This window comes from Pelophylax lessonae (genome assembly GCF_965119305.1).
Source record: "Pelophylax lessonae genome assembly, chromosome: 2".
NCBI lineage: Eukaryota > Metazoa > Chordata > Amphibia > Anura > Ranidae > Pelophylax > Pelophylax lessonae.
In genome coordinates, this window is record NC_138769.1 from 63,264,681 (window position 1) to 63,278,257 (window position 13,577).

At 42.5% G+C, this 13,577-nt stretch overlaps 1 pseudogene across 1 annotated transcript in view; it reads right to left on the reverse strand.

The window, feature by feature from the left end:
- Nucleotides 1–13,258, reverse strand: part of LOC309547954 (uncharacterized protein C3orf38 homolog) — a 96,612-nt pseudogene extending 83,354 nt beyond the window's left edge. Inside the window, exons 1-3 of the transcript XR_014226155.1 lie at nt 13,092–13,258; nt 7,425–7,597; nt 3,092–3,283 (exon numbers count right to left, since the gene is read on the reverse strand). The product of XR_014226155.1 is annotated as an uncharacterized protein C3orf38 homolog (transcript). The remainder of the gene's footprint in view (nt 1–3,091; nt 3,284–7,424; nt 7,598–13,091) is intronic.
- Between the last annotated feature and the right edge of the window lie 319 nt (nt 13,259–13,577).

Below are 13,577 nucleotides of genomic sequence, written 5' to 3' on the forward strand. Positions count from 1 at the left end.
TTACCATCCTTGTCACTGTTCACACCTGTCCCTTCAGCACATCACCTTCATACTATCATATACATCCTATCACTCCAGGAACATCTCATTGAGTGTGTATATATCTGTATGTTGAAGCTGACAGGCCCACGGTGATGAGTCCTGGAGAGTTGGATCTGGTATTCAACACATCTCTACATGACTACTGAGTGGAGATTTTGCAGCTGCAAATCCAGCCTATACTAAAAACGCAGGAGCGTTACAGACATACTGAAGCAGAGCTTGATCCCCTCCCTTATATATAATAAGGGAGGGGATCACATCAAATAACGACCCCAAACACACATCAAAAACGACCACTGCCTTGCTAAAGAAGCTGAGGGTAAAGGTGATGGACTGGCCAAGCATGTCTCCAGACCTAAACCCTATTGAGCATCTGTGGGGCATCCTCAAACGGAAGGTGGAGGAGCACAAGGTCTCCAACATCTACAAGCTCCGTGATATTATCATGAAGAAGTGAAAGAGGACACCAGTGGCAACCTGTGAAGCTCTGGCGAACTCCATTCCCCATAGGCTTAAGGCGGTGCTGGAAAATAATGGTGGCCACACAAAATATTGACACTTTGGGCCCAATTTGGACATTTACACGTAGGGGTGTACTCACTTTTGTTGCCAGCGGTTTAGACATTGATGGCTGTGTTTTGATTTATTTTGAGGGGACACTAAATTTACAGTTATACAGGGTGTACAATCACTACTTTACATTGTAGCAAAGTGTCATTTCTTTAGTGTTGTCACATGAAAAGATATAGTTACATGTTTTCAAAAATGTGAGTGGTGTACTCACTTTTGTAAGAATATGTTTATATATATATATATATATATATATATATACACACACACACAGTATCTCACAAAAGTGAGTACACCCCTCACATTTTTTGTTATGTAAATATTTTGTTATACCTTTTCCTGTGACAAGACTAAAGAAATGACACTTTGCTACAATGTAAAGTAGTGAGTTTGCAGCTTGTATAACAATGTAAATTTGCGGTCCCCTCAAAATAACTCAACACACACCCATTAATGTCTAAACCGCTGGCAACAAAAGTGAGTACACCCCTAAATTAAAATGTCCAAATTGGGCCCAATTAGTAATTTTCCCTCTCTTTGTTATGTGACTTATTAGTGTTACAAGGTCCCAGGTGTGGTAAATTTGGTGTTATCGCTCTCACGCTCTCATACTGGTCACTGGAAGTTCAACATGGCACCTCATGACAAAGAACTCTCTGAGGATCTGAAAAAAACAATTGTTGTTTTACATAAAGATGGCCTAGGCTATAAGAATATCGCCAAGACCCTGAAACTGAGCTGCAGCACAATGGCCAAGACCATACAACAGTTCAACAGGACAGGTTCTACTCAGAACAGGCCTCGCCATGGTCGACCAAAGAAGTTTAGTGCAAGTGCTCAGCATCATATCGAGAGGTTGTCTTTGGGAAATAAACCTATGAGTGCTGCCAGCAGAGGTTGAAGGGGTGGGTGGGGGTTTAGCCTGTCAGTGCTCAGACCATACGCCGCACAATGCATAAAATTGGTCAGCATCGTCCCAGAAGGAAGCCTCTTCTAAAGATGATGCACAAGAAAGCCGGCAAACGGTTTGCTTTAGACAAGGACATAGATTACTGGAACCATGTCCTGTGGTCTAATGAGACTAAGAAACATATTTGGCTGAGATGGTGTCAAGCTTGTGTGGCGACAGCCAGGTGAGGAGTACAAAGACAAGTGTTTCTTGCCTACAATCAAACATAAGTGCTGCCAGCACTGGGGAGCTACAGTTCATTGAGGGAACCATGAATGCCAACATGTACTGTGACATACTGAAGCAGAGCATGATCCCCTTCCTTCTGAGACTGGGCCACAGGGCAGTATTCTAACATGATAACGACCCCAAACACACTTCCAAGATGACCACTGCCTTGCTAAAGAAGCTGAGGGTAAAGGTGATGGACTGGTTAAGCATGTCTCCAGACTTAAACCCTATTGAGCATCTGTGGGACATCCTCAAAGGGAAGGTGGAGGAGCGCAAGGTCTCCAACATCCACCAGCTCCGTGATGTCATCATGGAGGAGTGGAAGAGGACTCCAGTGGCAACCTGTGAAGCTCAGGTGAACTCCATGCCCAAGAGGGTTAAGGCACTGTTGGAAAATAATGTTGGGCACACAAAATATTGACACTTTGGGCCCAATTTGGACATTTTCACTTAGAGGTGTACTCACTTTTGTTGCCAGTGGTTTAGGCATTAATAGCTATGTGTTTAGTTATTTTCAGGGGGCAGCAAATTTACACTGTTATACAAGCTGTACACTCACTACTTTACATTGTAGCAAAGGCAAAGTGTCATTCCTTCAGTGTTGTCACATGAAAAGATATAATAAAATATTTACAAAAATGTGAGGGGTGTACTAACTTTTGTGAGATACTGTGTATATATATATATATATATATATATATATATATATATATATATATATATATATATATATATATATATTTATTTATTTATTTTCCTTTATGCAAAGAAAAGCAGGAAAGAGTTGCAACACTCTATTTCAGCCTCCATACTCAAGGAAGTGCCATTACGCCACCTGTGACTATGTACACACAGTGGGAAGGTATTGTTTTTTAAGTCATCTACTGCAAGTGCTGTGTAGAAATAGAAGAAGCCTAAGAGATGACCTTTCAGCTCCTGGGTTTAGTGCTGGTTGCTGGCTGTCACTGAGAGCTGGCAGCTCCAGTCTATATCCCCCACCTGTAGGAGCCACTGATTTCTGAGCTGAAATCCCAATCTAGGCAGTTTTTAACAGGGCAGCTTCCCCCATTGGAAGATTTTCCCTCACCTCTTGTTCCAGGGACAACTGTAAAATTATACATTTCTCATTATTTTTTGTTTTAGGGATGATAGTCACTATGATGAGTAAAGAGGGGTTTTTTGGGGGGATTTTGGATTTAAACACACAGGGTGATTTAAGAGTGATTTCTGAAAAACAACCAAACACAAGTGGCATAAAAAATAATTTGCATTATTAATGCTGAAGTACTGTAGACCTACCTGAGCATCCGACATTGGAAGTGATTTTGCTTTCTCTTCTTTGTTGCTATCTTCCTGGTTGTTGTGTATGGATAAACTTTTGACTTGGATGGACAGTTGGCCAAGATCAATATCAGAGGTTGTGTTTTGTAGTTGCCAGGGATTAGATGGGGGCTTTTCTGCAGCTTTAGGTTTCACAGTTATGGAAATGTCCTGTAAAGGGAGGTATAATATATATATTTTTTTCCCGCTTTTCTCATTTTTGTCTATTAGTTATAAAGTTATAACAAAATGTGTGTCGCTAGTGTATCCTAGATAACTCTAGTTAACATATAAATGTGTATAGAAATGAGTGAATAATTAAAATGATCAATATCTCTTATCAAAACAAAGGTAATAAAACATAATACATGTAATGCAGTGAGCTACAAATTGGTACATGTTGAATGTACTGTGACATTTAGGAGTGATGAGAAAGAAAGAAGGAAAAAAGTTCCACAAATCACAAAGTCCAGACTGATGTGAAAACATGAATCTTTGATAAGTGATCCAAGTGAATGCTGAGTAACCCTGTGAATAGATCAACCACCACCAACATCAAGGAGTCTTTCCAGAACAAATGGACCCATTTTAGCATACGCCTATTGGGTCAATAGAGGCAGTGGGGTATATACACCTAGTGTGGAAGGGGAATAGGTAGTTGCAATCTTTCACACCACTTTCCACTTTGCTCTCCACACCCCTGATTGTTCTACTTCCACCAACAATGGAGACAGCTCAGTAGGGGACCGCCAAGTAACAATGAGGCATGGATAAAGTAATTATGTAGATAAAAAAGCATTTTCAATAAAATTTTCTTTAGACCACATGGAACGCAATGGTACAAATGGAGCTAGAACTAACGCGTTTCCTCTAACAAGACATTATCTGGGATAGCAGGTAGTCACTGGAGATAGTGGAGATTGGTCAGAGGGGGAGCCAATAAGCGGGTCCAGCTGGCCACCCGCGATTGCTCCCTATGGAGACAGAACGACGGTCTGCCGATGTAAACAAGGCAGACCGCCATTCTGTCAGAGATGAACACAGGGATCCTGTGTTTCTCCTATTTATGAAACACAGGTCTCTTTGTGTATCTATTGGGTCCATCCCCCATACAGTTAGAAAGCACTCCCTCGTTGGCTCGTAGAATTGCGGGGCTACTTGATGTGCTGGTGCAGGCAGAGCAGACGGGTTTTCTGCCAGGTAAGGGTACGGATATTAATTTGCGGCGGCTTTTCTTGAAACTGGTGGCTGACCATGCTGACTGTGGGCAAAGAGTTATAGCCTCCCTTGATGCCAAAAAGGCATTTGATTCTGTCGAGTGGGGGTTCTTGTGGGAGGTTCTGCGACGGTTTGGCTTCGGCCCCAATTTCCTCACCTGGCTGACTATGCTTTACCGTTCGCCCACTGCCGGGGTTCGTACTTCTGGCGGGGTCTCGGATTCTTTCCCACTGCAGAGGGGTATTTGGCAGGGTTGCCTGCTTTCACCCTCCTTGTTTGCATTGGCCCTCGAGCCTCTGGCAATCCTGATCCGGGATCGCCTTCCGTTGTGGGTCTGCGGGTGGGCCCCCTGGAGGAGAAGATCTCCCTATACGCAGATGACGCACTTTTATACCTGCATGATGCTAACGCTTCCTTGGGGGCTGCCCTCGAGATCTTCGACGAGTTTGGTCGATTCTCTGGTATCAGAATCAACTGGTCCAAGTCGGTTCTGTTCCCCTTGGACCCGGGAACCAGGGCTGGTGCGGCCCTTACCCCTTTGCGGTGGGTGGACCAATTCCGCTATCTGGGTATAGAGGTAAGACGGGACCCGACCTCCTTTAAATTCCTGAATCTCGATCCCCTTGTGGCTCACCTTCGGGATAGATGTGCCCTCTGGGCTTCTCTGCCGCTGAACCTCATGGGTAGAATTAATCTGCTTAAGATGATTTTTTTGCCTAAATTTTTGTATTTTTTTCGTAACTATCCTGTTTGGCTGCCTGTCTCCTTTTTTAGGGTCATTGATGGCTATGTGAGTTCATTTATCTGGGCAGGACAATCTCCCCGCTTAGCTAAATCTGCTTTGTGTCTACCGTCGAGTTGTGGAGGACTTGCTATGCCTGATTACCGGACCTACTACTGGGCGGCGGTGCTGGTCACTGTTGGCTGGTGGTATGCGCAGTCGCGGGGAAATGCGGCGGTGTGTCTGGAGGCTGCTCTGGTGGGGTCTCTGCGGGGCCTTAGTAACCTGGTGTACAGGGGACTTCTAAGCCTGTCCCCCGGCTCTTCAGTCTACCAGAGTGACCTTGCGGGTGTGCGTGGTGGCGGTTTTTGTTGCCTACTCAGTAGTCTCCGGTCTGCCCTCTGTGGGGGAACCCCAACCTGAGGCATCTGGTGTCCCTGCCAGATCCCCAGCTGCTGGCGCGGTATGGGGTGCGGACCCTCCAGGATGTGTGCCCCGGGGGTTCCATTCTCCCCTTCTCCGACCTTCGAAGGGCGAGGGGCCTGCCTAGTTGGATGTACTTCCGGTACCTCCAGTTGCGGCATGCGCTCCAAGCTCAGTTTCCTGAGAATTTAACCTTGGAGATGGACCCGGTGGAGGAGCTGCTTGCACATGAGATTTTGGCCAAGCCGCTCTCCTCTCTCTACCTTACCCTGCAATGTTCCCACTCTCCCAGAATGGATAAGTTGTGGGATATGTGGAAGGGAAACTTAGCTGATCTTGATAGAGATGATTGGGAGGATTGCTTTGAGAATGGTACCAAACTGATGATCTCTGCCAGAGACCGTTTGATTCAGACCAAATTTTTGCATAGAATCTACTATACCCCTCAGAGATTACATAGAATTTTCCCTCAGAGATCTCCAGACTGCCCGCGTTGCCTCGCCACTGTGGGGACTTACTTTCATATTTTTGGGAATGCCCCAAGGTAGCCCAGTTCTGGTTACAAGTTTTTGATGTCATCAACCACAGGTTGGGGATGGCTATCCCGATCTCGCCAATTTTGGCCCTGTTGGGCATTATGGATGATGATCAGAGACCTAGACCCACCAAAATGTTAATTAATTACTTGCTGTACTATGCCAAAAGGGAAATTGTTCTGAAATGGATTGCCCCTTCTCCCCCCTCGGTGGTTTCCTAGGAGAACTCTATTGATGCGGTTCTACCGTTATATAAGCTGAACTACTTGCTGAGAAACTGTCCTAAAAAATTTGACAGGGTATGGCAGCCTTGGCTGGCACCTTCGGGCTAGTCGCGGCTGTCTGCCTAGTGTTACTCCTGGTGCTTCCGGGACTGAGGGCATGGGGATGATTGTTTGTTATATGACCTGCTATGCTGGACTGTTTTGTTATCGCTGTTAATGCATTATATTGGTTGCTCTTAATCTCTTGTATATGCTGTCCAATTTGTGAATGTGTCATGCCAATTGTTTCAATAAAGGAACCGTTTGAATTGTAAAAAAAAAAAAAAAGAAAGCACTCCCTCTGAGCACACTTAATCCTTTGATCGTCCCTGGTGTTAACCCTCTCCCTGCCAGTGTCATTAGTACAGTAACAGTGCATATTGTTAGCACTGATTACTTTAGTAATGTCACAGGTCCCCTAAAAGTGTCAGTTAGGTGTCCGATCTGTCCGCCGCAATGTCGCAGTCCCGCTAAAAATCGCTGATTGCCATTACTAGTAAAAAAATAAATAAATAAAGAAAAATGAAATAAATCTATCCCTTAGTTTGTAGAGGTGATAATTTATGTGCAAACCATTCAATATACACTCGTTGGGATTTTGTTAACCAAAAATATGTGGCAGAATACATATTGGCCTAAATTGATGAAAAAATTTAATTTTACATTTTTTTTTATTGGGAATGTTTTATAGCAGAAAGTAAAAAATATTGTTTTGTTTTTTTTCTGAATTGTCAATATTTTTTGTTTATAGCGCAAAAACTAAAAACCAAAGAGGTGATCAAATACCACCAAAAGAAAGCTCTATTTGTGGCAATAAAACGACATTCATTTTATCTGGGTACAGCGTCACATAACCGCGCAATTTTCAGTTAAAATAACGCAGTGCAGTATCGCAAAAAATGACCTGGTCATTAAATGGGTAAAACCTTCCGGTCCTTAAGTGAAGTGGTAATGAATGGGGATACACTGGGGACACTTTTTTCTAGGGGGAAGCCTCCTGATAACACGGACTGTCCCCAGAAATCATGGATGTCTGGTTAGCCTAGCTTATATCCAGGTTTAGCTGCAAGTTGCTTTACATAACAGAACAACTGAAAACATTTAAAAAACTTTCAGGTTATGAACTGGATCCTCAGATCGGTATTACTTACTGATTTTCTCCAGTGTTCTATCAATTTTTGTATGGCCTCTTCTTTTGTGATTTTAGTTGGTATAAAAATACGCTCATTATTCAGATACTGCAAAATTTGATCTTTGTAAACCTTTTTCCGCTTCAAGAGCTCCGAGGCCGTGTTACTCTCTTCTAGGATTCTCTCAATAAGGTCTGAAAAGAAGAAAAAAAGATATTGCTAAAGGGTAATTCTACTCAGAACTGATATTTATTGTTTGGGTAGCAGTGAGTTGAAGTGTCTCTAGACCCAAGATTTTAACTCCACTCAGCTGCTGTAGCATTTACAGGCAGGTAACCTTGGAGGTTCAGTTTTTGGACTCTACATTCATACCTATATTTAGGATGGCTTCACACCTGTGCATTCGTGTGTTGCAGTTTCATTCATGTTAAATGGCACCCCCATGCATTAGAGGAACGCACCTCCAACACATCTGCATTGCAGTAAACCTCAAAGCACAGTAACATACTTCCGCACATCAGAAAAATAGTCCAGGTGTGTTTTCTGGTGGTATGTTGGCTGCCAATTTAACCACTTTACCACCGGAGGATTTTGCTGTCTTACGTCCAGGCCACTTTTTGCGATTCGGCGCTGTGCGACTTTAACTGACAATTGCGCGGTCGTGCGACGCCGTTCCCAAACTAAATTTTTTTAAAACTTTTTTTCCCACAAACAGAGCTTTCTTTTGGTGGTATTTGATCACCTGTGCGATTTTTACTTTTTGCGCTATAAACAAAAAAAGAGCGTTTATTTTGAAAAAATAACAATATTTTTAAAAAAATTTTTATATGAATTTTTATATGAAATTCCCCCCCCCCCCCCCCCAAAAAAATGTAAAAATCTAAATTTTTTTTAATTTTTGGCCAATTTGTTTTCTGCCACCTATGTTTGGTAAAAAAAAAATCACAATAAGTGTATTTTGATTGGTTTGTGCAAAATTTATTGCTTTAAATAACTAAGGGAAAGATTTCTGTCATTTTTGGTGGGTTTTTTTTTAACGCGTAATGGCGGTGATCTGCGATTTTTTTTTTGCGGGACTGCGACATTGCGGAGGACAGATCGGACCCTTGACTGACATTTTTGACAGTTTTGGGGGTACCAGTGACATTACTGCAGTAATCAGTGCTATAAATATGCACTGTTACTGTAAAAATGACACTGGCAGGGAAGGGGTTAATTTTATTGGAGAGGGAGGGGTTAATGTATGCCTGGTGCTTACTAACGTGTGGGGGGGAGGTGACTGAGTGACACAGGGACAGATCGCATATGTTCAGCTATGCTGAACACTGCGATCTGTCACTCCCTGTCACTTAGGAGATCCGCCCGCTCTGTTTACACAAGCGGGCGGATCTCCAAAGAAGATTCCCCGACGATCGGGGAAGAGCAGCGGCGATCGCCGCCGCTCCTCCCCTGGCCCGACTCCCGCTGTGACTGAACACAGCGGGAGCAAGCCTCCGGCAGCGCGCGCGCGCCACCCACAAGGGGCGGAGTCCAGCGACGTAGGTCTACGTCGCTGGACGATAACGAGCCACATTGCTGCAGTAGCAGCAATGTGAGCAGAGTTGAAGTGGTTAATTGAATAGGCTCTCCCAACAAAATGCTCATTAATGCATAATCTAACACATGCACGTTATTGCACCAGGCTGCACAGATGTGAATGGGGCTGTAAGGTCTTGGGATTTCAGCAGCTGCTTTGAGACTCGTATATTTGGGCATTTGAATGAATACATTTTGCTGATAATAAACAGATAAACAGAGAGCAATGAATGAATAAACCTAGTGTTGTTCACCCAAACTGGAATAGGAGTTAGGGCTCATGCACACCATGTCTAGTGAGTTGTGTTGACCTGTGTAGCACAACCCCCAAAGGAGCCGCTGAATTGTTTTGTGATTTCTCTACGCACCTGAATATGACACCCCGTGCTCACCCAGCTCTTATGGAGATACCTTGAAGTATTTAAATAATTTTTTAGGCCAAACGTAGTCTAAATTAAGAACAGTTTAGCTAGTGTGCTTTTTCAAACCAATAAGACAATAACGTTACTAAGAGATATGGTTAAACACCTGCAGGATTCTAACAAACAGTTGTTAACAGAACTAAACTGCCTTTACCTAGCAACAGTATATAAAAACAGTCCTAACTTGCTGATAAAAAATAACAAAAAAAAAAAAAACTGGCTGGCAAAGTTGGGGCTCTGAAGGAAGCAGAACAGAATTTGAGTACCCAGTTATATTATGTACATTTAGGAAAGAATCCAGGCCTTTTTTTAAAGCAATGCACAGAGCTGACCAGAACCCCCTCTGGGGGAGTCTATTCCACATTTTCACAGCTCTTACTGTGAAAAAAACTTTCTATATTTGGAAAATAAATCTCTTTCCCGCCAGACATAAAGAGTTCCCCCTTGTCCTCTGTAATGACTTTAAAGTGAATAACTTAACACCAACTTCAATATATGTCCTCTTATGTATTTATACATGTTGATCATATCCCCCCTTAGGCCTCTTTTACACGGAGCGAACCGTATTGCGATCCGCTCCGGCACTTTTTTTTTTTTACGGACACAGATGACACTTGTGTCATTTGGTCCGTATGTCCGTTTGCGGATGATATACGGACATAATGTATGTCTATGGAGATTGCGGATGACACCGCTGACATCAGATTTTGCGTCCTTTCCGTTTTTTAAACGGAAGAAAAATAGGGTTCTGTTCCGTTCCAAAAACGGAACAGAACTGAAAGGATGCAAATCGGATGTCAGCGGATGGTCATCCGCTGACATCCGCAATCCCATTGACATACATTATGTCCATATATCATCCGCAAACGGATGGGGTGATATACGGACATACGGAACGCCAGTGTGAAAGAGGCCTTAATCTCCTCTTCTCAAGAGAGAATAAATTCAGTTCCTCTAATCTTTTCTTATAGCTGAGCTCCTCCATGCCTCTTATCAGTTTGGTTGCTCTTCTCTGCACTTTCTCCAGTTACCTGATATCCTTTTTAGGAATTGGTCCCCAAAACTGAACTGCGTATTCCAGATGAGGTCTTACTAATGATTTGTACAGGGGCAAAATGTTATCTCTCTCTCTGGAGTCCATACCTCTCTTACTACAAGAAAGGATTTTGGTCGCTTTGGAAACCACAGCTTGGCATTGCATGCTATTTCTACCATTACCCCCAGATCCTTCGCCACCATTGACTCCCCCAGTTGTACTCCCCCTCGTATATATGATGCATGCATAATCTTAGCCCCCAAATGCATAACTTTACATTTAACAACATTAAACCTCATTTGCCAAATAGAGTTATAAACCCCTCCTGAATGACATATACTTTGCTAAAGCACTGTGTATTATAAACTATTGGCATTTTTTAAAATAAAATACTGCTTTGTCCTTTTTTCATGCTTTGTGCTGATGATTTTTCTGAAGTCTCTTTGCAGTCACTTCCTGCCTACATATGCACTCCAGCAATGGCTGCGTGGCATTTTTCTGGGTGTCCTGATGGTGACAGCTGCTATGTTATGTTTCTGTCGGACGTTTGTGTGACATCGCAGAAGTGAAATTGTCAGTTAAGAATACAACTTTGTCACCCTAGAGCAGGAAGTGCCTAAGAAAGGACCTATTTCATTAAAGATATAAAAATATTACTAATGACGTTTGATATCAGTTAATTAATATAAAGCTTACAGTATGTAAGATTTTAGTGATTGGGTTTACATAAACCCTGCTAGCATCTCTGGAAACCTAAAGGGTAGCTCCACTTTTGTGGAAAAAAATATAGCAAATAAAAAAAAATAATAATATGGCATATACACAAGCCATATTGTAATATAACATTATTAAAAATTATCTTTCAATTTCAAACTGCAGTGCTCTCATTTTCTGTAAAAATCAATGTGGCAACCTGCAAGCATTTTGTACACAGATGGTGTACAGAACACCCCCCCAGAAATGTTATTGTTTTGCTTGCTTGTGTGATTTTGCTTACTGATTTTCCCTGAAGTCTACACTAAGATACAAATCAGATTTTGGGTGTGACTGCATCCTCTGCAACAAAAAAAATCTGTTTTATTGAAATACTCCCAAAAGGTTATTTGTGGCTAAGGGGATGCAGGCCCTGGCACTTTGCTCATTAGAATCCTGCAGGTGCAGCAGCTAATTAATAATAACTACTTAAGCCCCGGAAGATTTTACCCCCTTCCTGACCAGGGCCTATTTTGCGATTCGGCACTGAGTGAATTTAACGGACAATTGCGCGGTCGGGCGATGCTGTACCTAAACGAATTTGACGTCCTTTTTTTTCCCACAAACATAGCTTTCTTTTGGTGGTATTTGATCACCTGTGCGATTTTTACTTTTTGCGCTATAAACAAAAATCTATTTTGCAAAAATAACAATATTTTTCACATTTTTTTATATGAAATTCCCCAAAAAAAATGTAAAAATCAAATTTTTTTAACATTTTAGGCCAATTTGTTTTATGCTACATATGTTTGGTAAAAAAAAAATCGCAAAAAGCGTATTTTGATTGGTTTGCGCAAAAGTTATTGCGTTTAATAACTAAGGGAAAGATTTCTGTCATTTTTGGTGTTTTTCTTTTAACACATAATGGCGGCGATCTGCGATTTTTTTTGCGGTACTGCGACATTGCGGCGGACAGATCGGACCCTTGACTGACATTTTTGACACTTTTGGGGTTACCAGTGACATTACTACAGTAATCAGTGCTATACATATGCACTGTTACTGCAAAATGACACTGGCAGGGAAGGGGTTAACTTTATTGGGGAAGGAGGGGTTAAGTGTGTCCCTAGGGGCGTGCTTCTAACTGTGATTGGACATGGCTACTGGTGTAGGAACAGTGATCAACGGTCCTACATAGTAGAACCGTATGATCACTATTCATACACAGGGGAGAATGACAGGCGGCTTGTTTACATTAGCCGTCTGCCTTTCTCCCTTCACGGCGGACGATCGCGAGTAAACGGCGGACATCGGGTCCGCCGGTCACACGCACGGACTTCCCAGGGAACGAGCCGGGGGGGGGCGCGCGCCTCCGCGGGCGCGCGCTCGCCCGCTATTGGCTCACAAGCAAGTGACAGGCTAGTGATGTACCCATACGTCACTTTGCCTGGCCGGGGCTGACCGCCGCAGTATATGTACTTGCGGCGGTCGGCAACCGGTTAAAAAGTCCCTCCTATTCACATTCACTTTGCACATGGACATAGACAAACAGATTTTCCTTGGGAATAACAAAAGATGCAATAAAGTTTGTTATAATCCTCACAATGTAAATACTGTAAATCAAGGAAAGTGAAGTTACTCCCCAAAATTTAGCAATATAAATCAACATACAATTAAAGAGACATTTAGTGGTACAGGATATTTCCTGGAAAAGAAAATTTCCATTGACAAATCTCGGAAATTCCCGAATATGAGGGATGGTCCGTGATATATTTTTAACTTAAGAAACAGTTTTGTTATGAGCCAAGTCACCACAATGTTCATTGTTCTTATTCTAACACTTATATACCTACCTACTGTATATATGATAATGAACCGTGCGTGTTCACTATAACATACATGTGTCCCCATTATTAATCTGTGTATTGTTTAATGTCTCACTTGGCTTTAAGAACATCTCACCTGCTTTGCCATAGAATGCTGTTTTGGTTTTGCTGACAGTCTTGTACAGAGACTCCAAATCAGACAAATCCAGCTGCTGCAGTATTGTCCGGCAACCCATTCTCTCAGAAGTACTGAGACCCATGTTGAACGAAGAAACTCGGGGAGAGAACCAGACCGATGTTCTATCCTCCCCTCAACTAAATGACGAAGTAAAAGATAAATGAAAGTGAAACTAATTAAACAATTAAATGCCAAATCAGGGCGGATTATTTTCCTTCCTGATGTTCTTACTGTGTGACACAAATATTCTAATTCTGCTGGTGTGCACTTACTGATCCGCCTACTGTAAAAAAGTTCTGGCGATTCTGTTGGCATACACCCACCATAGCTCCCAACTGTCCCTGATTTTGAACAAAGTCCCTCTGTCCCCCTTTCCCCCTCATTTGTCCCTCATTTTTGTCTGATCTATATAGTCGTATATAAAATGCACTATTTATCTTTCAA